Consider the following 27,780-nt stretch of genomic DNA (forward strand, 5'->3'; position numbering starts at 1 on the left):
CTATTTATAAAACAGTCTCACTGCAACACTTCCGGGAAGGGAGAGGTTGGTTGTGTGTGTATGTGTGTGTGTGTGGGCCCGTGTGCATGCATGGGTGTGTGGTGGAAAAGCTACTTCCTGGGCTTCCTTCCTTGGGGACCTCTGCTAGAGTTTCACTGATTGGTGAGTTTGGAGAAGGAGCTGGGCAGGTATGACTTAGCACTTCCTCTCTCTTCGGGAGCTGGCTGCTCACAGGAAGTGGTACACAATGTGCTCTGCTGCTCTGTGTCGGTAGTTGTGCAGGGCCCTAATGGAGGGGGAAGAGCCTCTGGTGTTCAGTGCAGCCCACGATTCTTTGACTTTCATCTTTGAACTTCAGTCTCTCCTAGGGAATTTCATAAGGGAAGATGGCTTAAGTTCAAATATGTTGCAGTCTTTTCTTTTAGGTTGTCATGTAATCTTTAAGAGACTTTAGATTGTCATGTAATCTCACTGCAGAACCACTAATGAGCTAAATCAGACACTGTGGCTGGACATGACTTAAGTTGGGGAACCAAATGCAGAATGAATTTTCAGCCTTGAGTATAGAATGACTTTGTCCTGTCTTGTCCTATTCTGACAGGTTTCAGAGTCTTCTAGGGGCAAAATCCAAACTGCCCAGTAGTGGTTCGTAAAGGACGATTTCTTCCCTCAAGGGAATAGCCACACCCCTGATCGACTCTTAGTTTAGGAATAACTGACGAGAAACTCATTTCCCCAGCTTCAGGTTTCCATATGAAGAAACCTCAAATAATTGGTGCCTTTGGAGACATCGAGTTCACAATGTTCAGTTCCTCCCTCTCCCTGGGGTCTTTGGAGGCGGTTGGTTGTTGGCAGGAAGTATAAATTATGTTCTGCTTTCTCCTCCCTCCCAGGAGAAGCCTATGGTTGTTCAGCGTTTCCAATGATTGTGGGTGGGTAAGTCCGCTTAAACCCGGGCAAATTATTACCAGGCCCACTTGGCCAGTAGACCTGAGTCACCAGTCTCCAATATCAGCTTTCATCAATAAGCTGTCTGACTTTTGGGTCTCTCTCTTTATTGGTTCTAAACTTGGCTCTCTTTATTGATTTTGAACTTGGGTGGGGAAGGGAGAGGAGTGTTAAGGATTAACCCTCTCAAACCCTTACACGTGAGAGTTGGGAAGCTTTTCTTGACTCCTTTAGCCCATGCTGTATCAGCGGTGTACAAATGCCACATCTGAATGGCTGACTTTGTCAAGGATGCAGCCCTCCCCTGGGAGTCATCTCCCCAGCCCAAACTGGTGATGTCACTCACTTGGGAAGAGCTTTTGTAGTGCATTTGCTTTTCAAATGGATTATTAGTCAGACAACTTTTGACATGATATTCACATAAATTCCAGGGTTTCACATAACTTAATTTCACCATAGTGTCCCATGTAAAGAAGCACAATCCAGAAACAAAAAAATCACTAACAAATACTGTGGTTTCAATTTGCTTCTCCTGAAGGACAGTGAAAGGGATCCAATTCAAAACACAGAAGTACTTACTCAAAAACCCTGTTTGTTCCTCTCCAATTTTTTTCCCACTCCGTTGCTTCCTGAGCCTTGTGCTCAAAACTTTGCTAGAATCTCGTCACCATTATCCTAATTGCTTTTGTGTTTTCTCCCTCCTACCCCTATTCTTATTTCTTTACATAAAAATTGACCTAGTTTTTTTCTTTACTCTACCTGCTTACGGGATTCTTCAGAATAAGTGAGACCTCAGTGTCACTATGAATTTTTTTATATCCAAGGGTGGTTTTTGAGCATAGAAAGAAATTGGTTTTATTTATAGTTACCTAGGTTTTAAACTAATATTTGTTTATTAAAATCAGTCATAATTTGAAAATCTGGCTTTATTTCAGCTTAAATTTAACTGGAAAATCTCGTTATTCTGTTTACTAATTTAGTAATTTTGGCATAAAATGAAAACAGCTTGTTAATGCCAATGAACTCAAGTTCACAGACTAAATTCCCTGTGACTGTTGCCAACTGGACCACTCCATCCTTCATTTCCTGTTCTTCAAAATCCAATCCTAAATGAGCCCTTGAAGTCATTTCTTTGCCCACTGGCCTGATGTTCAGCTTTGTCAGTAGTGGGCATGGAGAGACACTGCCACAGGAAGGGGCTTTTCTTCCCAGTTCTGGTGGGTTCCTTTTGAAAGGCCCCTGTGACATGTGCAGCTTCTCCAAGTGTTCATCTACTGAGGCATGAGTGGCTTCTCCAAAGTCTGAAGCTTTCAGTGTAGATGAAAGGACCTTTTCCACCCCCAGGTCCTGCAGTGTGGAGGTGTCGCCAGCACCCGCTGCCTGCAGTATGCAGCAGTCAGCAGGAGCGACAGCCAGCACCTTCCCCCAGAACCCCCTCTGGAGGTTTCATAGCAGCATGCCTCTGACAAGATGCTTCCATAACCAGCTTTCCCTGGCATCTTAGAGAGTGGATTTCTGGAAAGTTCCAGAGGGTCGATTTCCAGAAAGTTCCACCACTAGAGCACCATAGTGACTTCTCTGCCATCCAGTGAGCCTTCTCCAGCAAGGTCTGGGTCTCAACCCTGGGTAGGCCTCTTCCTGTGTGCTCTGTCTCACCCTAAGGGTACAACTGCTTCTTATATTTGCAATTCTTATATTCTTTATGGTTCTCTTTACTTCTTACAAACAGTAGGAATTATTACTCCAATTCCCTGTTATAGGTAATAACTTTTTATAGTAAACTGTCCCTGCAATAATTGCTATATCACTTCTATTTCTGTCTCTTTTCTTTTTTCTTTTTTTTTGAGGAAGATTAGCCCTGAGCCAACATCTGCCGCCAATCCTCCTCTTTTTGCCGAGGAAGACTGGCCCCTAGCCAACATCTGCATCCATCTTCCTCTACTTTATATGTGGGATGCCTACCACAGCATGGCTTGGCAAGCCATGCCATGTCCGCACTTGGGATCCGAACTGGAGGACCCCGGGCCACCAAAGCGGAACGTGCAAGCTTGACTGCTGCACCACCGGGCCAGCCCCCCTTCTGTCTCTTGATTAGACCCTGACTGATACATATCCTTTAAATAAGCAGTCTCATTTACAGATCTAATTTATTAAATATGCTTAGACTTTTAAACTTCACATATGTACTTAATACATCTAATTTTCTCTTGAAGCATTTAAAATGCCTGAAAGGGAAATCTTAAAGTCCTAACAAGGAAAATCTTTCCAAATACTAAAGCATTCTTTATGAATCTAATAGTTAATCTCATAAAATACAAAATTTCAAATTCACCTGAGCTTTCCAACTTGTTTACACACAGTCAAATTCTTGCAGTTTTCAATATAAATGATAAGTCAATTACTGATTTAAATTTAGCATCAGAAGGCTAATATTTCAGATTCCATATGTCAAGGTATCTTAAGCACTATGGTCACTTTAAATAAAGAATATAAATTAGCTTGAACTTAGCACCACAGTGTTTATACTATAGATTCGAGTTGCTTATTCATTTCTGTACTTATTTCCACATATTTCCAGGGTTGAAAAGACACTTACCCAACTATGGGACAGTTTTATCTCTGGTTAGCTAAGGTTATTGGATCAGTAATTCATATTCATGTTACACTCACCATCTCAGAGTAATTCATACCCATGTTACACTCACCATCTCAGAGTAATTCATACCCATGTTACACTCACCATCTCAGAGTAATTCATACTCATGTTACACTCACCATCTCGTAGGCTATGGTGATAGTATTACTTATCGGTCAAGATTTTGAGACTACGGGGGAGATATGGAGATTCCATTCATCCAAGTCATTATTTCTGAAGCATATATGGATATGTGTACTCCTTTTTAAAAACTAGTCCCTATGTCAACAGGAGACCCAAAGGTCACATCTTTCCTAATTCTTTCATGTGATCTGAGTAATTAGGAATCAATCCTATATTTTCACTTAGATTTCAGTTAACTTCTTTCAATTCTTAATTGAGTTCTGAAGTTCTTTAGCAACTACTCACAATGCTGAAATCATTTGAAAGCCATTTGGTTAGATTGTGCATTTCCACTAATATTTTTGTATAGTTCTTGGGGCCTCAACTCTAAAAAGTACTGTTAATGACGCCTTGAAGCTAGCACAGAAAGCTAGAATCCTTCCATTTGAGAAATAGGTAGTGGGTGTGAGGGGGGCAGAGTGTGTGAAAGTGCTTCCTGCCACTTCCATTACACCTGTGTTTTTGAAGTCAGACTGTGGGACACAGTGGGTAGGTGGACAGGCCACATGATGACTGAGGGTTTAAATTTGGTCATTATTGCCTTTTGTGCTATATAATCTGTTTACGTTTTACCCTAAGGGCAAGACTGCTTCTTCTATGTGCTATTCCTATATGCTTTATCGTCCTCCTTACTTGGTTTCCTAAGTCACACTAGTCTTGGGGATAATTAAGAGCTTCTGTATTTGGCTTGGAGCCCCTCAAGTATGTTACCAAGACTCAAAACCTGGCCTCATCCCTTTCCCATAAGCCCAGAGGAACTTACACATCTTTGCTTTTTTAAACTACCATTTACTGAGCACTCTATTTTCCAGGCTCTGTGATAGGTACATTATATAAATTGTCTAGTGGATTCTCACCATGAGATAGGTATTTTTCACATTTTGATAGATGAAGAAACACACTCTCTCTCTCTCTCTCTCTCTCTCTCACACACACACACACACACACGCGCGCACACACAGAATGCCTGCATTGTGCCAGGCACTCTGTTGGGTGCTAGGGATAGAATGGTGAGCCAACAGTAGCCCCTGCCCTCTTGGAGTTTACAGTCGACCGTGTGGAGGAGAGGAGTAAAATATCACTTAGATGTGGATAGAATCCCACACGGTAATCAATATAGAACCCGACCAAGGACTGGGGGCAGGGCAAGGAAGGCTTCCCTGAGGAAATGACATTGTAACTCAACTCCAGTGTGTTTGATGCAAAGCCCTTCAAAGCCCCAATTAGTTGAAAACCGCTGAAAGCATGTAAATTTTAGGTTCCAATAGACCTGCATGCAAATCCCAGCTCTTATTTTTTACTACCTGTGTTAATCTATCTAAGCTTCAGTTTCCCCATTTGTAAAGTGGCGATGGTGATGATGATGACCTCGCAAGGTAAGCATTACATGAGATTATATACGTCAGCATTTAGCACAGTGTCTGGCATCTAGATTTTAGTTTCTTTTCTGTTCCTCTCACCTTTGTCCAATTTTGTCCTTTATCTTTATTGGGCAGTGTTAACTCTGATGCCCAAGAGCCTTGGCTATTGGTTTCACAGTCCCCTTCATTTTGGAAAGAGCATGGAACCTTCATACAAATAGGAATCCTAGAGGCATGTTCTCACGCCCAAACTCCCTAAAGTGGATATGCAGATTAGGTGCCCACCTCACAAACAAAAGATCCATTCTTTATGAGACAAAAACCCCACACAATGAGTCAAAAATTAAAAAATAGACAAACAGAAAAGCTTATCTTTCACAGCATCCTTCCCAGTTAGGCAGCTTTCCTCAGCCTGATTCCCTGGGGGTTTACCTTTCTTAGGGGAATTAGAGACCTGTGCTCTTTGCCATTGGTTGTGCAGCTCCCTCTGCTTGCAGTGCAGGTGGAGGCAACCTTGCTGAGCCTGCCAGCCCAGGACGCAATTACTGCCAACTGCAGTGGGATATTTTGTGTGAGAGAATGCCCTGTTACAGAACGCACAGAGGGAAGCAAAATGCTGATTATTTAATTTGCATTGTTTTTCCATGAATCCAAAGAAACTCCCTTCTGCCAGGAGCAGGGAGGCAAAATGATTAAGACAGAACAGCCCGAACAGAATAGAATAAACCTAGTTGCTTAAAAGAAAAGGGAGAGGAGGAGCTCATAGAAGCAGAGGCAGTCATAAAAAACAATGTTATTTAAATAATACTATATCTCTCCTGCCTTATCATTCTGATTACATTCAACTAATCTACAAAATTGAAAGGTAATGAGCAGTATTTCCTTAAAGCACATTAAATAATAGTGTCAAAATGCAAATTTATTCATTAAGTATAGATGAGTGTGTTAAATATTCATGAATTGTTGCTCACAGTATGTAATTAATCCCATGGTCTTTGTGTCCAAAACACTGAGAAGATAAAGGGTTGCACCATCACTGTTATAAAATGATATTATTACCCAAAATACCCCACAGGGCAAAGGTCAGGCACCTAGTGGACCCCAAACTGGAATTTCATTTTATCAATACATTATATTGTGTTTTAATAGGAACATGACTATCAGATGAGACAAGATTTATTTTGCCAACTCCTGCTGTCTGATAATCTAGGTGGGAAATAAATATTTCAGGCTTGAAGAAGTTCTTGCTTAGCCTGAATATACTAAATCTGAGATTCTCTTTTGTTTTTGATCTTTTGATGATTTATAAAATATTTTATAAAAGTCCCCTTCTTAAGCAGAAAATATAATGTTCTTACTTCCTTCTCTACTTTTTTTCTTTAGAATAATTTTTTCACTTGAGGTAGAGCACCTTGGTTTTAGAATCTCTTGAAAATACAGCCCATCTTCTCTCTATGGCGCCACTTATCTAGGGCCACATGGAGTTTGAAAATCATTTCTCTCCCTAAGTGGCTAATATATCTTTGTAGGGTCTGGAAACTTAAAGCCATGCATTCATCCTGTTCCTTATTTACTTTTTAGGTTACTTGTATCATTGTTTATTTTGATTCACAAGTGCTATTGTTGATTCCTGGGGAAACTGACAGGTGCAAAGTAGCAAATGAAAAAACATTCAGATTTTGACCTAAAGTCGAAGAAGCTGTAAGCTTTATTCCTCTTTGTATATCTAAGTTTATTAATAAACTTTGTGGTGTTTGGAAGTTTTAAATCCAGGAATAAGATTTTTCCAATTCTGTGACTTATAGAGAATGAACTAGATACACATGATGCCTTTTATGTAAAATTATATGAATGTACCTTTATGTCTGTGTGTACATTGGATTCTTGATCTCAATTCTTCACTCTCCAAATATTATAACTTTACGATCCTACCTTTTGCCATGTGATTTTTGCAATACATCTCCCGAGAGTGGCCAGAGTGTATTTCTCCGCTCCATTGATATGGGACTTAGCCACATAACTTGTTTTGTCCAAGCAAATGTTGGCAGAAGTGAAGGTGAACCAGCTCAAAGCCAAGGCTTTAAGAGGCACCGTGCACTTGCCCTCATTCTCTTATCCTTCTGTCATTCACCATGAGAAGAACATGCCCCAGGGAGCTGCTAATACAAGAAGCGTGAAAGGCAGCACAGCCAGCCCTGATCCTAGCCAAGCCCAGCCTAGATCAGCTGAACCCCAGGCAAACCCTAGCCTACCTGCAGACTTGTGAGGGTAAACACAAATGTTACAATAGGCCACTGGGGTTTGGAGTGTGTGTGTTTGTTGTGGTAAATATACACAACATAAAATTTACTGTTTTAACCATTTTAAATGTACAACACTGTGTCATTAAGTATGTTCACATTGTTGAGCGGTCATCACCACCCATGCGTCTTTAGAACTTTTTCATCTTCCCCAACTGGAACTCTGTATCCACTGAACACTTACTACCCATTTCCTCCTCATGCCAGCCCTTGGAAACCACCATTCTACTTCCTCTGTCTATGAATTTGACTACTCTGAGAACCTTGGATAGGAAGAATCATACATTACTTGCCCCCTTTGGCTGGCTTATTTCACTTAGCCTAATATCTTCAAAGTTCATCAGTCTTGTAACATTTGTCAAAATTTGCTTCCTTTTTAAGGCTGCATAATAATCCATTGTACGTATATACCCCATTTTGTTTACCCATTTGTCTCTTAATGCATACTTGGATTGCTTCCGTCCTTTGGCTGTTGTGAATAAAGCTGCTATGAACACGGTATATAAATCTCTATTCAAGTCTTTCTTCCTTCTTTTACTTCTTTTGGGTATATGCACAGAAGCGGAATTGCTGGATCATATGGTAATAACATGTTTAATTTTTTTGAGGAATCTCCAGACTGTTTTCCACAGCTGCTGGACTATTTTACCTTCCCACTAGCAATGTGCAAGGCTTCCAATTTCACCACATCCTCACTAAAACTTGTTATTTTCAGGGTTTTTTTTTTTTGCAATAGCTGTCTTACTGGATGTGAAGCAGTATCTCACCTTGGTTTTGATTTACATTTCCATATTGCATTTCTCTGATGACTAATGATGTTGAGCATCTTCTCATGTGCTTATTGGCCATTCGTATGTATGTCTTCTTTGGAGAAATGTCTATCCAAGTCTCTTTTTAATGCAGCAGTTGCTGATTAATACAATATATATTAGCACGAGAACAATATGCATAAAAAAGGTATAGTGGTTGTTACTTGTAGAAACTCCAGTAAGTTTTATTTTCTCTTTTATACTTTTTTGTACTATTTGAATATCTTTAAAGTAATTATGAATCACTTGTTTTTGTTTCTTCTAGATTTATTATAGTTTAACTCTTACATTCAGGACTGTGATTCATAAAAAATAGAAAGAGAAATCACAGAGTAGGAAAAAACACTTGCAGACCATACATCCAACAAAGGACCTGTATCTAGAACATATAAAAGACTCCCACAGCTTAGTCATAAGTGTACAAACAAGAATTAATAAATGGGCCAAATATTTGAGTAGACTTTTCATCAAATAAAATATATAAATGTTAATAAGAACACAAAAAGATGATCAACATCGTTCATTATCAGGGAAGTACAAATCAAAATCCACAATGAGATATCACCACACACCCAACAGAATGGCCATAATCAACAATACCGACAATATCAAGTGGCAGAGAAGATGAGAAAAAATCAGACCCCTCATTCATTTCTGGTTGGAATACAAAAAGAGGCAGCTACCTGCAGAACATTTAGCAGTTCCCCAAATAGTTAAACACAAACTCACCATATTCCCCAACAATTCCACTCCTAGAAGTTTACCCAAGAGAAATGAAATCATACGTTCACACATCAAGCTGTATGTGACCTATCATAGCACCAAAACTCATCAATAGCCCTAAACTGGAAAAAATCCAAATGTCCATCAACTGATCACGGGAATAAAATGTGGTTCATCCATGCAAAGCAATGCTACTTTATAATAGATAGAAGCAAAACATTGTCGCATAATAAAGCATGAGTGAATCCCAAAAATATATGCTAAGCAAAAGAAGCCAGATGCAAAAGACTACATATCACATGACAATTTATATGAAACATCCAGAAAAGGCAAATGTGTAGAGGCAGAACATAGATCAGAAGTTGACCGGAGTGAGAGCAGGAGTTGACATCCAACTGACACTGGAGAAACTTGTTAGGCTGCTGGGAATGTTCTAAAACTGGATTGTGGCGATGCACAACTTGTTAATTTACTAGGACTCACTGAACTCCACATTTAAAATTGGTGAATTTTATAGTGTGTAAATTATATCTAAAGAAAGCTATCAAAAATAACTAGCAAAAGGTAGAGCTTGTTGAGGTACAGCAAAACAAGTTTGGTGATACGTTGATAATTGCTGAAGTTTGGTGATGCGTAATGCAGGTTCATTTCATGATTTCTTTTACCTTTGTGTGTATTTGAAATTTCTCATTAAAAAACCTTCTTAAAAGTTTTTCATTTATTGTGTAGGATGAAAGAAAAACTACAGAAAACAAGGCTGGTTTGCTCTCAGGTAAAGGACAATTTCATAGGAAGGTTGAGACAGATACAAAAATGGCTCTAGTATAAATGTAGAGAAGCCCTAGAAATGTGTTTGAAAACAGAAGGATGGAAGAGAAAAGGTTTCACAGTGGACAAGATGTTTGAGTTGCATCTTGATGAGAGGATGGCTTTGATGTCAGCCTGGGATTGATGTGAAAATAGGAGTGTGAGAAGTTTGAGGATGCAAAGACGGCAGAGTAAATCTTAACTGGATAGTGTGATGTTTAGGGATACTGGGAGAGATTATTTCATACACTCATTATGTATTTCTTTCTTTTTCTTTTTCCCCCAGATTTATTGAGGTATAATCAACAAGTAAAAATTGTATATATTTAAGGTGTACCATGTGATTATTTGATATGCTTATACATTGTGAAATGACAACCACAATCAAGTAATGAGCACATCCATTACCTCACATAGTTACCTTTTTTTGGTGATGAGAACACTTAAGATCTACTTTTTTGGCAAATTTCATTCATTCACTATGTATTTCTTTTTTCCCCGAGCTTTATTGAGTTATAGTTGACAAAAAGTTTATATATTTAAGGTGTACAACGTGATGTTTTGATAAATGTATACATTTTAAAATGATTATCACAATCATTAGTTAAACCACAATCGTTACCACATTAATCATTAATTACACATTTCCATCAACTCACATAGTTATCCTTTGTGTATGTGTTGTGAGAATACTTAAGGTCGACTCTCTTGGCAAATTGCAAGTATACAATACAGTATTATTAACTATAGTTACCATGCTGTACATTAGGTCTCCAGAATGTATTCAAGCTAAAACTGAAAGTTTGTACCTTTTGACCATCTCCCTGTTTCCCCCACCCCTGTCTCTTGACAACCATTCTTCTACTCTCTGTTTCCATGAGTTTGAACTTTTCAGATTTTACCTGTAAGTCAGATCATGCAGCATTGGTCTTTTTGTGTCTGGTTTATTTCACCAGTAATGTCCTCTAGGTTCATCCATGTTGTTGCAAATGGTAGACATCAAGGCTAAATAATATTCCTTTGTATATATGCTCCACATTCTCCTTATCCATTTACCTGTCAATGGACACTTACGTTGTCTCCATATCCTGGCTATTGTGTTCAATGCTTCGGTGGACAAGGGAATGCAGATATCTCTTCGGGATAGTGATTCTGTTTCCTCTAGATACACACCCAAAGCAGGATTTCTACTTGAATAGCTCCATTTTTAATTATTTGAAGAAACTTCATGCTATCTCTCATAATGGCTGTACCAATTTACATTCCTACCACCAGTGCATAAGATTTTCCCCTTTTTCACATCCTTACCAACATCTGTCATCTTTTCACTTTTTGAAAATAGCCATTCCAACAGGTATAGGGTGATGTCTCACTGTGGCTCCGATTTGTACCCCCTGACAATCAGTGATGCCAAGCACCCCTTCATATACCTGTTGGCCATATGTGGGTCTTCTTTGGAAAAATGTCTATTAGGGTCATTTGCCCATTTTTTAATTGGATTATTTGGGTTTTTTTCCTATTGAGTTGTATGAGTTCCCTACACATACTGGATACTAACCCCCCATCCGATATATGGTTCGCAAATACCACCCCCGCCCCCAACACACACACATACATTCTATAGATTGCCTCTTCATTTTGTCACCTGTTTCCTTTGCTGTGCAGAAACTTTTTAGTTTGGTGTAGTCCCACTTGTTTATTTTACTTTTGTTGCCTGTGCTTTTGGTGTCATATAAAAAAAAAATCATTGTTAGGACCAATGTCATGAAGCTTTTCACATGTGTTTCCTTGTAGGAGTTTTATGGTTTCAGGTCTTATGTTTAAGTCTTTAATCGATTTTGAGTTGATTTTTGTGTATGATGTGAGATAAGTCTCCAATTTCACTTTTTTCAATGTGCCTATCTGGTTTTCTAAACACCATTTATTGGAGAGACTTTTTCCCACTGTGTATTCTTGGCGCCTTTGTCAAAGATTAATTGACTGTATATATGCGTCATTTTTATAATCAAATAATACATTTATATTAATTAATTTAATTAATTAATTATTTAGACCAGAGGTGGTAAACAGGTGGTTCCAAGTCTGTTATTTGAGATCAGAGTCATCTTTTGAATGGCCCACATAGAAAGTTTAAAATTAAAGAAATTTCACAAACAATTTAAATATAAGGAAATTTCATAGATTTCTGGCTTCTCTTGGGAAACCTTACGAAGAAGCCCAAGTAACACTGGGCCTACCTTCCATTATGTCAGTATTAGCTCAGGGCTGAATACTGGCTGCTGACCATTTTCCCTCCCACCCACATCACTTATCATGGTAGCTCCATTTGAATTTGTGACTCCTGGGCAAAACAGAGATGTGTAGGAACTTGGGACATTTAACTTATCAAGTCCCCACATTCCAAGTGTGGCAACGTGGAGTATTGGAAAGTGTCTAAGATTTGAATAGAACCCTGTGGTCAAATCATGATTCTATCTTGGTCTCTTGGTGACCTTGATTACATATCTCAACTCACCAAAGTCTCTGCTCTCTCTCTCTTTTTTTTTTTGAGGAAGATTAACCCTGAGCTAACATCTGCCTCCAATCCTCCTCTTTTTGCTGAGGAAGATTGTCACTGAGCTAATGTCCATGCCCATCTTCCTCTACTTTATATGTGGGACGCCTGACACAGCATGACTTGACAAGCGGTGTGAAGGTCCACGCCCAGGATGTGAACCAGCGAACTCTGGGCCGCCAAAGCGGAATGCGGGAACTTAACCACTGTGCTGCTGGGCTGGCCCCTCTGCTCTCTTATTTATAAAGTGGAGTTTCCCATATTACAGGGTTATTGTGAGGATTACATGAGGTAATATATGAAAATGCCTGGATGAGCACCTGGCAAAAAGAAGCCCCTACATACATGAGTTGCCTTCTCCTTCCTCCGTCCCAGACTCTGTGTTTAACAAGGACAACAGCAGCAGCAGCGATGATAACTTGCATCTTTTGAGTGCTTGTTACATGCTACATACTATGTTAAATACTTTACAATCACTATCTCTGGACTCCTTATTTCCAGTAGAGCCTGGGGCACTCTTCCTTTGGATATCCTTGTGGCTATGTCCGGGCCTCCTTCAGATTTTTTGATTAAAAGTCATCTTGTCAATGAGACCTATGCTGTGTCCCCTTTAATTTATTTTTTTCTCTCTGTATTTCACTTTGGACAGCTTCTATTGCTATGTCTTCAAGTTCACTAGTTTTTTCTTCTTCAATTATCTGCTGTTAATTTAATCCAGTGCTTTTAAATCCCACATATTGTGGTTTTCATGTCTAGAAATTTGGTATGAATCTTTTATATATCTTTCACATCTTAACTTTTTTGAACATATGGAAAACAGTTAAAATAATTGTTTTAATATCTTTGCTAATTCTAAATCTGTAAATTCTGAGTTTGTTTTAATTGATTGATTTTTTTTCTGATTTTTCTTCATATTTTCCTGCTTCTTTGCATTCCTACGAATTTTTGTTGAATGCTAGATATTGTCGATTTTACTTTGTTGGGTAATGGATGTCTTTGTATTTCTATGAATATTCTTGAACTTTATTTCAGGACACAGTTAAGTTATTAGGGTTTAGTTTAATCCTTTTAGGTCTTGCTCTTAAAGTTTGCTAGGTGGGATCAGAACGGTATTAAAGCTAGGGCTAATTATTCCCTACTACTCAATCAAGAACTTTCTGGGTACTATACTCAGTGCCCTATAAATGGTGAAATTTTCCAGTTTTACTAACAAGAATGGACACTATTCATAGCTCTGTGTGAACTCTGGCAATTGTTTCCCTAATTCTTTTAGGTGGTTAATTCCCTCGTCTCAATGTGTGTGCATCATCTGAAGACTCTAGGGGGACCCTCTGTGAATCTCTGAATGCATTCTCTCTTTGTGCATCTTTCTCCTGTCTGGTACTGTGTGCTGCCAGCGCTGGTGGCCTTGGTCTCTCTAGAATCTCACTTTTCTCTTCTCTGAGCAGGGTGCCCATTAGACTTTGCTTGGGTTCCCCCTGAGACATGGCCTGGAAACTCTTTCACGTAGTAAGCTGGAGCGATCATAAGGTTCACCTCATTTGTTTCCCATTTCTTGGAGATTGCTGTTCTTTGTTGCCTGGTGTTCAGTATCTCGAAAACAAAGCTTTTCTGTATTTAATTTACTTTTTGGTTTGTTTAAGCCAAAAGGGTAAATCCAGCCTTTCCCTGTTATGGCCAGAAGAGGAACTCTTTAATTTTTTTCTTTAAATATTAAAAAAGTACATTCTTATGTATCTATCACAAGATAACTATATGCAAAAAAAAAAAAAGACAAAAGAAAGTAAACCATTATCTTACACTATACACAAAAATTAACTCAAAGTGGATTAAAGACTCAAATGTAAGACCTGAAACCATGAAATTCCTAGAATAAAACATAGGCAGCATGCTCTTTGACATCAGTCTTTACAATATTTTTCTGAATATTATGTCTCCTCAGGCAAAGGAAACAAAAGAAAAAATAAACAAATGGGACTACAGCAAGCTAAAAAGTTTCTGCACAGCAAAGGAAACCATCCACAAAATGAAAAGACAACCTAACAACTGGGAGAAGATATTTGCAAACCATACATCTGATAGGAGGTTAATATCCAAAATATATAAAGAACTCATACAACTCAACAACAACAAAAAACCAAACAACCAAATTAAAAAATGGGCAGAGGATCTGAACAGATATTTCTCTAAAGAAAATATATGGATGGCCAACAGGCACATGAAAAGATATTCAACACCACTAATTATTAGGGGAATGCAAATCAAAACTACAATGAAATATCACTTCATGCCCATCAGAATGGTTATCACTAAAAAAAAAAAAAACAAGGAATAACAAGTGTTGGAGAGGATGTGGAGAAAAGGGAACCGTCATACACTGCTCATGGGAAAGCAAACTGGTGCAGCCACTATGAAAACAGTATGGAGAGTCCTCAGAAAATTAAGAATAGAACTACCATATGATCCAGCTATTCCATTTCTGGGTATTTATCCAAAGAACATGAAAACAGGGGGCCAGCCTGGTGGTGCAGTGGTTAAGTTCACACATTCTGCTTCGGTGGCCTGGGGTTCACCAGTTTGGATCCCAGGTGCAGACCTATGCACCGCTTATCAAGCCATGCTGTGGCAGGTGTCCCACATATGAAATAGAGGAAGATGGGCATGTTAGCTCAAGGCCAATCTTCCTTAGCAAAAAAAAAAAGAAGAGGATTGGTGGCAGATGTTAGTTCAGGGATAATCTTCATCAAAAAAAAAGGAATGTGAGGGGCTGGCCCCGTGGCCGAGTGGTTAAGTTCGCGTGCTGCGTTGCAGGCGGCCCAGTGTTTCGTTGGTTCGAATCCTGGGCGTGGATATGGCACCGCTCATCAAACCACGCTGAGGCAGCATCCCACATGCCACAACTAGAAGGACCCACAACAAAGAATATACAACTATGTACTGGGGGGCTTTGGGGAGAAAAAAGGAAAAAATAAAAATCTAAAAAAAAAAAAAAGGAATGTGAAAACACTAATTCAAAAAGATATATGCACCCCTATGTTCATTGTAGCATTATTCACAGTAGCCAAGGTTTGGAAACAACCTAAGTGCCCATCAATGGATGAATGGATAAAGAAGATGTGGTATATATATATGCAATGGAATAGTTCTCAACCATAATAAAAGATGAAATCTTGCTATTTGTAACAACACGGATGTGTTGTGTAACAACACAACTTGAGGGCACTATGCTAAGCAAAATAAATCAGACAGTGAAAGCCAAATACGCTATGATTTCACTCATATGTGGAAGACAAAACAGAAAACAACACAGAAACAGATAGACACAGAGAACAGATTGCTGTTTACCAGAAGGGAAGAGGGGAGTGGGAATGGTGAAGGGGGTAAAAGGGCATGTGTGTGTGGTGATGGATGGTAATTAGACTTTGGGTGGTGAACATGATGTAGTCTACACAGAAATTGAAATATAATGATGTACACATGAAATTTACATAATGTTATTAACCAATGTTACCTCACTAAAAAATTAATTTAAAAAGTTCTTATGTATGTATCACAAGAAAGTTCAGAGGGTTTAAATTTATTTCTGTCACTTATTGATGAGGGAAAGCCACTTTTGGTACATGTGCTGGCCAATATGGTTTGATTGTTTTATGATAAATTTAAGAATTTGGAACCAGAAACCACATGAAAACATGGAACTAATCATCCTCTCTGTAAATAGCACACCATCGGCAACAAAAAGTAAGATAAAGAATGTTTTTTTTCCCTTGTGAGTGTCTGGAGGTGGAGGGAGCCGGAAAACGTCTGGACATAATTGGAATTGCTAGAAAGCAGGACCAGAGACAGGCAAGTTGAATTTCAGGGCATCTTTTATCATTGTCACTCAAATTATTAATGAGACAGAAGAATACATTGTGTAAAGCGTTAGAATAAGATGGTGTCATTGTGAAGGGCATCTCTTTGAGGTGTCATGTAGACGGAAATGAATAGTGATGGCATTGATTCTTCCCTCTGGAGTCGTGAGACCATAGATGCCCAGAGTGATAAACAAAACGCTTCACTAAGCAAGGAGAGCTGCATCTGTGTGGTCCTCGGTGGGGAAGCTGAGCTTGGGTTGTTCAATAGAACATCGTATGGGCTATGAACTGGACTGGCGGCTGTGGCACCTGGAACTTCCTCAGATAGTTGGGTGTGGAGATGAGGGTGAGGAAGCAGGTGGGAAGGGACATCTGTCTGCCTAATTATCACTGGGTGACTCAAGGACATTTCTAGTATTTTTAAAATGATCCCAGATTATTTGCTTATCTTCAACATGATACCTATGCCCACAAGTTTGTGTCTTAAATTCTGCTTTCATAATGCAAATTGAAGTGGATATTATCAACTGTCACCAAAATGAAGGCTTTGGTCTGAACAACTCAGTTTGGTTGTATCTCTTAGATCTAATTGGCCAGGTAATTCTTTTGGTTTCTTCATATCATATGTAAATAATTCTCATATGGGAGAGTGGAGGGTAATAACAGTATTAGCAGATAACACTTATTTGACTCGCTATAGGCCAAGTTCTTTATATGCATCAACTCATTTAATCGAGTCAATAGCTACGGAAATTAGGTATTTTAGCATTCGTAGACGAAGCTTAGAGAGATTATGTAACTTGCCCAAAGTTATACACTTTATGAAGTGGTGAATTTGAAAGCCTCAGATTCCTCCTCTGACAATGTGGGTGTTTATTGGATTCCCTTGAGTTGTCGTTAGTGCTAAATGAGATAAAGTGTGAAAAGTTCTTAGCAACCTGCCTAGCACAAGCAAGCACCCGACACATGAGAGATAGGCACCAGCTTCATTATCGGCAGTGTTTTGCTCCAGGCCAGACATGAAGTAAGTTGGAGCCAGGATGTGAAAGCCATGTCTTCTGATTCCAGAGCCTAAGATTTTAACCACAGCTCTCCTGCCTGTAATTTAAAAAGTACTAGAATCTATTTCATAACAGGCTTTGATGTGGTTAGAGGCATGGCTTCAATGGCTGGCAGGAAGATCTGACAACAGGAAAGTTTAAAAGAAAAAAGCAAGATAGAATCATAGAAGAGGGGATCCATGGTTTCTAGAGGAGCCGGCTTTTTCATGAAAGGCTCACCAGAAGTTTTCCTGCCTACTCAAAACCTGAGGTAGGGGCCTGGCCCTGTGGTCGAGTGGTTAAAGTTCCATGCACTCCACTTCGGCCGCCTGGGTTCGTGGGTTCAAATCCCAGGTGGGGACCTACTCCATTGGCCAGCCACGCTGTAGAGGTGTCCCACGTACAAAAAAATAGAGGAAGATTGGCACAAATGTTAGCTCAGGGCTAATCTTCCTCAAGCAAAAAAAAGAGGAGGATTGGCAATGGATGTTAGCTCAGGGTGAGTCTTCATCAGAAAAAAAGAAAAGGGAAAAAAAACCTGAGGCAAGATGGTGTGCTAAGAACAGACCAGTAGATGACTTGCCAACCAAAGAGGAATGCACTGGATGACATCAGAAATTCTTATGTATATCAGTCAAATTGGAAACGTGAAATGATCTGCTGCAGCAGTAGTCTGCCATAACCACTAACTGGTTAGCTCAATGAGTAGCTAATATGACCAGCAAGACTAAGAAGAGAGAGGTACCCAGCAAGGTCATAGACCTTATGATCATGTGGCTAGGCAAGGGTGAGGTTCCTCAAAGCTTCCTGGTGGGTTCAAGGAGCACAGGACAAAAAAAAAAATGGAGAATAAAAGAAAAACAATCCTGAAAAAATAAAGCATCAAGCCTAGAGATCAGTTTGGTGGGGGGAGGGGGATGCAGCAGTGGTAACAAGAGCAGTAATGGGTGTAGCTGTTGTCCTCTAACTCTGGTCCTTTAATCAGAGCCAGCTAGCCCGAGTGCATGCAAAAGTTGATAATGGAGGATGCTGCTACTTGAGGAATTACCTGAGCATCCTCTCCCCTTTACCTGACCACCTTTTACTCCCTGCTACTGGATCCTGTATTCTGCAGTTTTCCTTGGCTTCTCCATCTCTTCCCCAGTCTCTTTTCACTTTGCTTACCTATTTAGCATTATTCTCAGCCGAATGCAATTCCCATCCTCTTTGCTGCTTCACCCATCTCTCACTTATTGCAAGTGTCCTTGTGGTCACACAGCGGTAAGAATTCGCAGACCCAGGCAAGGCCAAGCCTCTAAAGCAGAAGCACCAACAATTGAAGGGATCAGAAGCCCTCAGGATGCCCTGGAGCCCAAGTTGTGGAGGACTGGGCTGTTGAAACAAGTTTGCACTAAAGTTCTAGCTTGATTCTCCTCTGTCCTTCCCTCTCGACCTTATTCTCCCTGATGAGTTGTAAAGAGCTTAGGCTTTGCAGTCAGCCAGACCTAGAACAAAATCCTGCTTTGTTGCTTGTTCGCAATATGACCTCGGGCAACTTACTTACCTTCTCTGAACCTCACTTTTTTCATTTGTAAAGGGAAAATAATGATAGCACTTACCTCACAGAACTGATGTGAGGATTAAGACAGAGAGCTCTGAAGTCTTCGCTCTTGAGAGAAGAGACACTCTTTAATTCTTGCTCCTTTTAATTTTACCTATTAATGTTCCCTCCCTTCCTGCCACCCCATCACCTGTCTTTCCCATCCCTTGCTTCTGTCAACTCTCTTCTTCCTCCTGATCTTCCTTTCTACATGTTCAAATGCTATAAAAAAAATTCCTTGCGTTCTTCTTAAAAAAATGTGTTTTATTGTTAAATAAATAGACATATAAAAAAGAGCAAGAAACATGAGTGTACAGTTTAATAAACTATGCCTGCTTTGGTGCCATAGCCATGAGAGTGAAGCTGTGTCTCTACTGCCACAGGTTCTGGCAGCAATGGAAGCACCCAGAACGTAGATCCATCAACCAAGTCAAGAGAATTGCAGGAGAGAGGGAACCTTTGAAGAGTTCCAGTAAGAGAGTCAGCCGGTTAACATCCTCCAAGCCTTCACATCCCCCACCCAAATAAGAACAGCTTTATTTCCTTGCCCTTCTTCCCTTCACATACCCAAACCCAAGACTCCAGTGGGGAGCCAAACAGCAGAGCCAATGGGAGAGGAGGCTAACAGGAGAACAGAGAGTATAAGGGTCTAGCCTGAAGCCAGGAAGAGGTGGGGGAGGGGAGAAGACTTGGTCGCTAAATCATATTCAGAATATTCACTGTTACATGGGACAAAATATTTTCATTTCTGAATTTAGGCTTGTTTTTAATGACTTAAGTGGCCAGGTGATGGTATATTACTTGAAAGTGACCAGAAAATCTGAGTCTTTACCCTGGGGCAAAGGAAAATAACCTCTACTCAAAGTTTAAGGGGACTATAGGAGGCACAAAGTTGTGTGTTACTTATAATCTTAAATTGCTTGTTCAACATATTGGTTACTTCTATGTCACCAGGAATGGTGGTGACAGACACAATGGAAGAAAATCAAGGAGCCTCAATGCTCTGTAAATTGCGAGGAGCTACCTAAAGCCAAAGGATGACAAAAATGCAGAGACACAGTTGGGAATAGTCAGATGGTTTGAACTTTATAAAAGAAGGAATTTTCCCTAAGTGGCTCCTCACTGTGGTCTTAGGATTGCGTATGTTTCTATCCTTCTACTTTCTTTGGATTTATTTTGATCTTCATTTTCTACCTTCTTGAGATGGAGGCTTAGTTCATAGCTTTTTAGCCTTCTTTCCTAATCTGTACATTTAAATAATACATTTCCCCCTGTGGATATCTTTAGCTGGATCGCATAAGTCTTAAGAAGTCATATCATCATTATGATTTAGTTCAAAATATTTTCTAATTTGCTTTGAAACTTTCCTCTTTGACCCATGGGTTATTTGGAAGGATATATATTGTTTAATTTCCAAATACTTGGTAATTCTCTAGCTATCTTTTTTATTTATGGCATTATTCCACTCTGACAAGATAATCCTTGGTACAGTTTCAATACTTTGAAATGTTTAGAGACTTACATCATGGTTTATTATATGCTCAATTTTGGAAAATCATCCATGTGTGCTTAAAAAGAATGTGTATTCTGTTATTTTTGGGTACATTATTCTACATATTTTATGATAATTTTGTTATTTATATGAATCAAAAGTTCTAGATTTTTGCTGAGTTTTTAATTGCTTTTTCTTTCAGTTACTGAACATAGTTTATTTAAATCTCCCAGTATGGTTGTGGATTTGTCCACTTCTCATTCTATTTGTCAATTTTTGCTGTGCATATTTTGAGGCTCTGTTGCTAGATGGATACAAATTTGAAATTAGGTGAATATAAACTGTATCTGTCTGGTGGACTGACCATTTTATTGTGATGTGTTCTCCTGTGTCTCTAGTGATGCTTTTTACATTCAAGTCTACTTTGAGGTTGGTCCAGATACATCAACTTTCTTTGATTGGTGTTTGTACTGTATGCCTGTTTTTGTCTTTTTATGTCCAACTATTCTGTGTACTTATATTTAAGTTGTATCTTTCATATACAGCATATTTTTCCTATGTTATTATTTATCAATTAGTTCATTCAATTTATTTACTGATATATTGAATTTTAAACCTACTATCTTACTATTCAGACTGAATTTGTCCTATTTGTTCTATATTCCTTCACCTGTACTTTATTGCCCTCTTTTGGATTAAGTATTCTTGTCATATTTTCTATTTCTATTAGCTTGTTAGTTATATAATCTTTTATTTTTGTGGTTACCTCAAGATTGTGATTCATCTTTGACTTATTAAAGTTGAATATAAATTTGTACTTTTATCATTTCCTGGACAATATGAGATATTTAGATTTTTTTTTTGAGGAAGATTTGCCCTGAGCTAACATCTGTTGCCAATCTTCCTCTTTTTTTGCTTGAGGAAGATTGTCCCTGAGCTAACATCTGTGCTAATATTGCTCTATTTTTTTTTTTTTTTGAGGAAGATTAGCCCTGAGCTAACTGCTGCCAGTCCTCCTCTTTTCGCTGAGGAAGACTGGCCCTGAGCTAACATCTGTGCCCATCTTCCTCTACTTTATATGTGGGACGCCTGCCACAGCATGGCTTGCCAAGGTGTGCCATGTCCGCACCTGGGATCTGAACCAGTGAACCCTGGGCTGCCAAAGTGGAACGTGTGCACTTAACTGCTATGCCACCAAGCCAGCCCCCTCTATTTTTTGCATGTAGGACTCTGCCACAGCATGGCTTGATGAGCTGTGTGTAGGTCAGCACCCAGGATCTGAACAACCCTGAGCTGCTGCAACAGAGTGTGTAAACTTAACCACTATGCCACTGGGCCGGCCCTAGAAAAATTTAACTCTATTTATCCTTTCCATGCTTATTAGTTATTGTGTCATATATTTCTATTTAACAAATATTTCATATTCCATAAATAGATCATTATTATTGTTTTATGACATCAATATTAATTTACTTACATATTTATCCTTTCTATTGTTCTTCATTACTTCCTATGTTTCTGTGTTTCTATTTGAGATAAGTTTCTATCTTCTGTCTTAAATCCTTTCATATTTATTTCAGCCCAGGTTTACTGATAACAAATTCATTTGTGTGAAAATGTCTTTGTTTTTACTTCATTACTGGTTATAAAATTTAAGGTTAACAATTTTGAAGACAGCATTAAATTATCTTCTAGGTTCATTATGTCTATTGAGAAGCCATCTGTCAGCATTAGTTTTGCTTTTTTGAAATTAATGTGCCTTTTCTTCCTCTGGCTGCTTTGAAGATTTTTCTCTTTGTTTTTTTTCCCAGTTATATTATGATGTGATTAAACACTTGATGTGTTGCTTTCTTTGTTTTCATCCTTCTTGGGGTTCAAAGTACTTCTTGAATCTGTGACTTGATGTCTTTTTTGTTTTGGAAAATTTCTTGGCCATTTATCTTCAAATATTCTCTTCCCCTTCGGGGACTTAAATTACACGTATGTTAATCTTTTTCTTGTGGCTCAACGTGTATATTTACTGCTGACCTATCTTCCAATTCACTAGTCCTCTCTTCAGCTATGTCTAGTCGGATATTGAAGCCATCTATTAAGTCTTTTTGAAGTTTTCTGTTGTAGAATTTCTATTTGATATTTTAGTTATCTGTTGAAGTGTTCACCTTGCCATATTTTTCCTTGAATATATTAGACACAGTTATTTTGTTTTATAGATCATAACTCTAATATTTTACTTCCCATGGGTTCATTTTCATTGTTTGCTATATCCCTTATGGATCTCTTCTGCTGGTTTGTCTAATAGATTTTTATTTTTTAAAAAATTTGGATTTTGCATTAGAAAAAATATAGAAATAATTTGACTCTGGGTCACATTATTTTTCTTCAGAGAGGGTTTATTTTTTTCTGGCAGGAGAGGGCAAATCACTTTAATTCAATCTGAGGTTGAGATTAGAATCTGGTTTCATATGGGCTGGTCTATTTCTTGTCAGCCTTTCTTCTAGGGAGTAATCCTTCAGGGGTCTCAACTGAAAGCCTTAGATGTTTACCATAGCCCTCTTTTTGGTGGACCTTGAAGTTGAATTTTTTACTCCCAAGCTCCATTAGGCTGATAAAAAATTTGCTTAGCTTCTCAGCCTTTCAGAGGCTGCCTATAAATCAGCAAATGCTTTGAAGGGAAAAGCAGAGCTAAATGTCATTCTTATCTCTTTGTACTTCCCTACTCTAAGGATCTTGGTTCCTCATATCCTTGCTTCCTTGATGGTTTCCTGAGGTTTTCCAAAAGGTTTTTTTGATTCATATTTTACCCAGCTTTTCTTTTTGTTCTTGCCAGTAAAATTTAGTCTAGTACAAGTTAGCATGCTATCATTGGAATCAGAACCTCTTATCATGCTTTTCAAATTGTAATTTTCAAGGTACATATTTATCTCTGCTGCTAGGTGGTAAACTCCTAGAACACAGATTTATTTACTTCTCTCCCTACATGTAATATATACTCGTATTTACTGACTGACTGAATTAATGAATTTTTAATTGGGAGTATCCCAACTTAAAAAAATGTTAAACTTCTTTTCAGCAAGAGTTCAAATTTCCCATAAAAATGCTATTGAAGAGTGATTGTGATAAATGAATATAGACTTAGAAAAGTGAACCAGCTAAACTACATCAAAGTTTTAAAATAACGTCAAAAAAGTCAGACACAGAAATTCTGAAAAACTTTAGCTCTCCAGGATTTACTCATTCTACACAAAATAGGTGTTCTGCTAGTGACACTTTGATCCAACGTCCTCTTGTTGTTAGAGTTCAGAAGCCTTAGGCCTCAAAGTGCTACCCCGATTTTGATCCAAAACCATAAGCAGGTTTTGAACCGTTGCAGAAAAGAGGTCTAATTTCTAGAGTCCAGCAGCAGCTATGGCACAAGAGGAACCATAAATGCATAAAACAAAGGCCCAGGGAGGGGCAAACAACTGATAAATATGTTGCTGAAAATGTCTGTCCACTTCCTTCTTCCCTTTCTTCAATTACTTGCCATAATAATATTTACGTCTTCTTTCATAGTCTTTTGAATTACAGTTTCTGTTATTGTTATTAATTTAAGAAATATTTTTAGTGTTTACCACGGGCTAAATACCATGCAAGTGCTAGGGCTGGGTGGATGCAGACAAGGATATGAAAAGTATTAAATAGAACCTTTGTCCCCCAAATGGAGTAGCCAGATGTGTGCGTGTGTATGTGTGTGTGTGTGGTGATATATATGATGAAGAGAGTAGACAGACTAGACAGGATGAAACCAGAGCCAGCTTCCAAATTCCAGACTGAAACCTTATAGTGGAAAATATATGTTTATTGAATGAACAAATGGATTTCAAGAAGATTGTTGAAGTGTAGTTCTGACTTTCACAGAAAGTGCTTAGGTCTGAAGCACTTGTAACTTAAGACACAGGAAGATGATAAGTTAGGTTCACAGGATTTGGCAAAGCTTACTTCAAAATAAAAGCACCTCTGAATTTTTGCCTATTTTTGTCAACGTAAAAAGAGATTCTAGGGGCTGGTGCCGTGGCACAGTGGTTAAGTCCAGTGTGCTCTGCTTTGGCAGCCCAGGTGCACAAGTTTGGATCCCTGGGCAGCCATGCTGTGGTGGCGTCCCACATACAAAATAGAGGAAGATTGTCACAGATGTTATCTCAGGGAGAATCGTCCTTAAGGAAGAAAAAAAAAAGAGAGAGAGAGAGATTCTAAGATTCCAACAGATAGGAGTGTTTGGGAACTCAGAGTCCCTAAAACAGGATTTTCATCAATCAGAATCCTGGTAAACCTGAGCCAGGAGAGAGTCTGAGTGCTTTAAATTGAGTGGTTTGAAGCCAGTTGAGTGGATTATTTGGTGTGGCGGATCCACAGACACAATGCCTGATTTATCCAAGATGGGCTCAACCAAATCCTTCATTTTACCAGAGAAGAATGATATGGCAAACACTTCTCTTTCAACTCATTAGTGAAATATTTCTAACAACATTTAAAGTGAGGAGTACAATATTTTGATAATTGAGGTAATATTTCATATAATTAATATTTCTTTGTCCGGTAGTTGTTTGTTGAGTACATACATGTTACCAAGTTCTTGGGGAATCATGAAGGAAAAATACTGACTATATTATTTTGAATAGTTTTGAATGTCACTAATAGAAAACCCCCAAATAATAGGCCATACTGGGCTAGTATGTTGTCTATTTCCAAGTAATTTCCACCATCCATATTTTCGCAGTCCAAGTTGGCACTCACAATCCCAAGAAAAAGTAGAAGGGACAAAGGATGAGCTTCAGCTGTCCAGTTTTGAAAAACTTAATTATTATTATTTTGGTTCACATTCAAAAAGTTCACTTTTTGTGTACAGTTTTGAGTTTTAATTCAGATGTAGATTTGGGTAACCACCACCATAAATAGGATACAGAACAATTCTATCAGTCCCCAAAATTCTTTCATGCTGCTCATTTGCAGCCAACGCCCCCAACAAACCCAACCTCTGGCAATCTCTGATCTGTTCTGCATCCCCATGGTTTTGCCTTTTAAAACTTATCAGATAAATGGAGTCAAACAATATGTAACTTTTTGTGCTGGCTTCTTTCACGTAGTATAATGCATTTGAGATTCATCCATATTGTGTAAATGATAGTTTATTTCTTTTTGTTGTAGAGTAATATTTCATTGTAAGGATGTACCACAATTAATCTTTTCACTTACTGAAAGACATTTTGGCCGTTTCCAGTTTGGGGTGATTATAAATAATGTCAATGTAAATATTCATGTACAGGTTTTTGTTCAGAACATAAGTTTTTTTTTTGTTTAAATGTATAGGAGTGAGATATGCTGGGTCATAGGGTAAGTGTATGCTTAACATTATAAGAAACTGCTCAACTGTTTCCAGTGTAGCTGTACTATTTTGCATTCTTTTCTACAACACATGAGCATTTAAGCTGCTACACATCCTCACCAGCATTTAATATTGTGATCTCTTGCCGTTTTTTGTTGCTTTGCTTTTGTTTTTTCATTTACTGGATTTTTTAAGCCATTCTAACAGGTATGTAGGTGGTGGTATTTCAATGTGGTTTTAATTTTCGTTTCCCTAGTGACTAATGATGTTGACCATCATCTCAAATGCTTATTTTAATCCATATATTTTTGTTGGAGAAATGTCTGATGGTTAATTTTATATGTGAACTTGGCTAGGCCACAGTACCCAGATGTTTGGTCAAACAGATTTACTGTGAAGATATTTTTTAGATAAGATTAACATTTAAATCAGTGCATTTTGAGTAAAGCAGATTACCCTCTATAATGTAGGTGGGCCTCATCCAATCAGTTGAAGGCCTTAAGAAAAACACTGACCTCCCCTGGAACTCTGACTAATACACCATCCAACTCTTTTGCTTACTTTTACATTGAGTTTTTGGTTTCTCATTATTAAGTTTTGAGAAGTCTTTATATATTCTTGTTATGGACCAAATGTTTGTGCCCAAATTTTGTATTTTGAAGCCCTAAATCAATGTGATGGTACTAGGAGGTGGGGTTTTTGGGAGGTAATTAGGTTTAGATGATATTATGGAGGTGGGGTTCTCATGATGGGATTAATGCCCTTATGAGAAGAAACCAGAGAACCCTGCCATTTTCTCTCTCTCAGTCTGTCTGTCTGTCTGTCTCTCTTTCTCTTCCTCCACTAGGTGAGGACACTGTCAGAGATAGTCATCTGCAAGCCAGGAAGAGAGTTCTCACCAGAAACTGAACTGACGAGCACCTTGATCTTTGACTTCCCATCCTTCAGAATTGAGAAATAAATGTCTGTTGGTTAAGCCACACAGTCTATGGTATTTTATTGCAGCAGCCTAAGCTGAGACATTCCTGGGTAAAAATCTTTTGTTAGTATGTGATATGCAAATATTTGTCCCAAACTGTGGCTCATTTTTGGTTCCCTTAAGAGTGTTTTTCTCATAAGAAAAGTTTTCAATTGTTATGAAGTCCAATTTTTCAATTTTTTCTTTTGTGGGTTGTGCGTTTGGTGTTATGTATGAGAGCTCTTTGCTCAAACCAAGGTCATGAAGATTTTCTCATAAGAGTTTTGTAGGTTTAAGTCTATGACACATTTTGAATTAACTTTTGTTTTGTTTGAAGAATAGATCTAAGCTCTTTGTTTTCTTATGCATAAGAATGTCTGATTGTTCCACACTTTGTTGAGACGACTCTTCTTTTTTTATCACATTGCCTTCGCACCTTTGACAAATCTTAGTTGAAGAATTTTATATGTTTATTTCTAGACTCTCAATTCTCTTTCACTGATCTGTTTCTATCCTTTCACCACACTGTTTTGATTATTGTAGCTCTATAGTAAGTCTTAAAATTGGGTAAAGCGAGGCTTCCAACTTTGTTCTCTTTTAAAAGCATTTTGATTGTTTTAGTTCCCTTGCCTTTCCATAAAATGTTAGACTCTATAAATTTATTTCCATAAAATGTCTGTATCTATAAAAAATAGTCCTGCTAGGATTTTTATTTATGTTTCTTTAAATATATAAACGTTTTTGAAAGTGTAGTTTGGAACAAAGGGCAACCAGTGCCTTTGTGGCAAGACATACAGGAATGTGAGAGACACCTGAGGAATTGTGTCTTCAAAACTCATACTTAAGTATTTCTCTCTTATTTTTGTAGATATCATAAATTTGTAAATGTTTCTTTCTTCAGCTTCTAATTGTTCATTATCAATATATATAAATACAACTGGTTGTTGTATATTGATCTCCTTTTCTACAACATTTCTAAGATTCCTAATTAATTCTAAAAATTTCTTTGTAGATTTGTTGGGATTGTCTATGTAAACAACTCTGTCATCTAGGAATATGGAGAGTTTTATTTTTCTATTCCCATCTTTTACTTTTTATTTCCTTTTCTTGCCTTATCACATTGACTAGGACTTCCAGTACAATGATGAATAGCAATGGTGAAAGCAGCTATC

The 27,780-nt window shown here is 38.3% G+C and overlaps 1 long non-coding RNA gene across 2 annotated transcripts in view; it reads left to right on the plus strand.

The window, feature by feature from the left end:
• LOC138924149 (uncharacterized) overlaps window positions 1-26,626 on the plus strand; it is a 102,177-nt gene extending 75,551 nt beyond the window's left edge. For both annotated transcript variants that reach the window (XR_011438877.1, XR_011438876.1), the window contains exon 3: window positions 26,498-26,626. This is a non-coding gene — a long non-coding RNA (uncharacterized lncRNA). The remainder of the gene's footprint in view (window positions 1-26,497) is intronic.
• The last annotated feature ends 1,154 nt before the right edge of the window (window positions 26,627-27,780 follow it).

The sequence above is a fragment of the Equus caballus genome, chromosome 5 (assembly GCF_041296265.1).
Source record: "Equus caballus isolate H_3958 breed thoroughbred chromosome 5, TB-T2T, whole genome shotgun sequence".
NCBI lineage: Eukaryota > Metazoa > Chordata > Mammalia > Perissodactyla > Equidae > Equus > Equus caballus.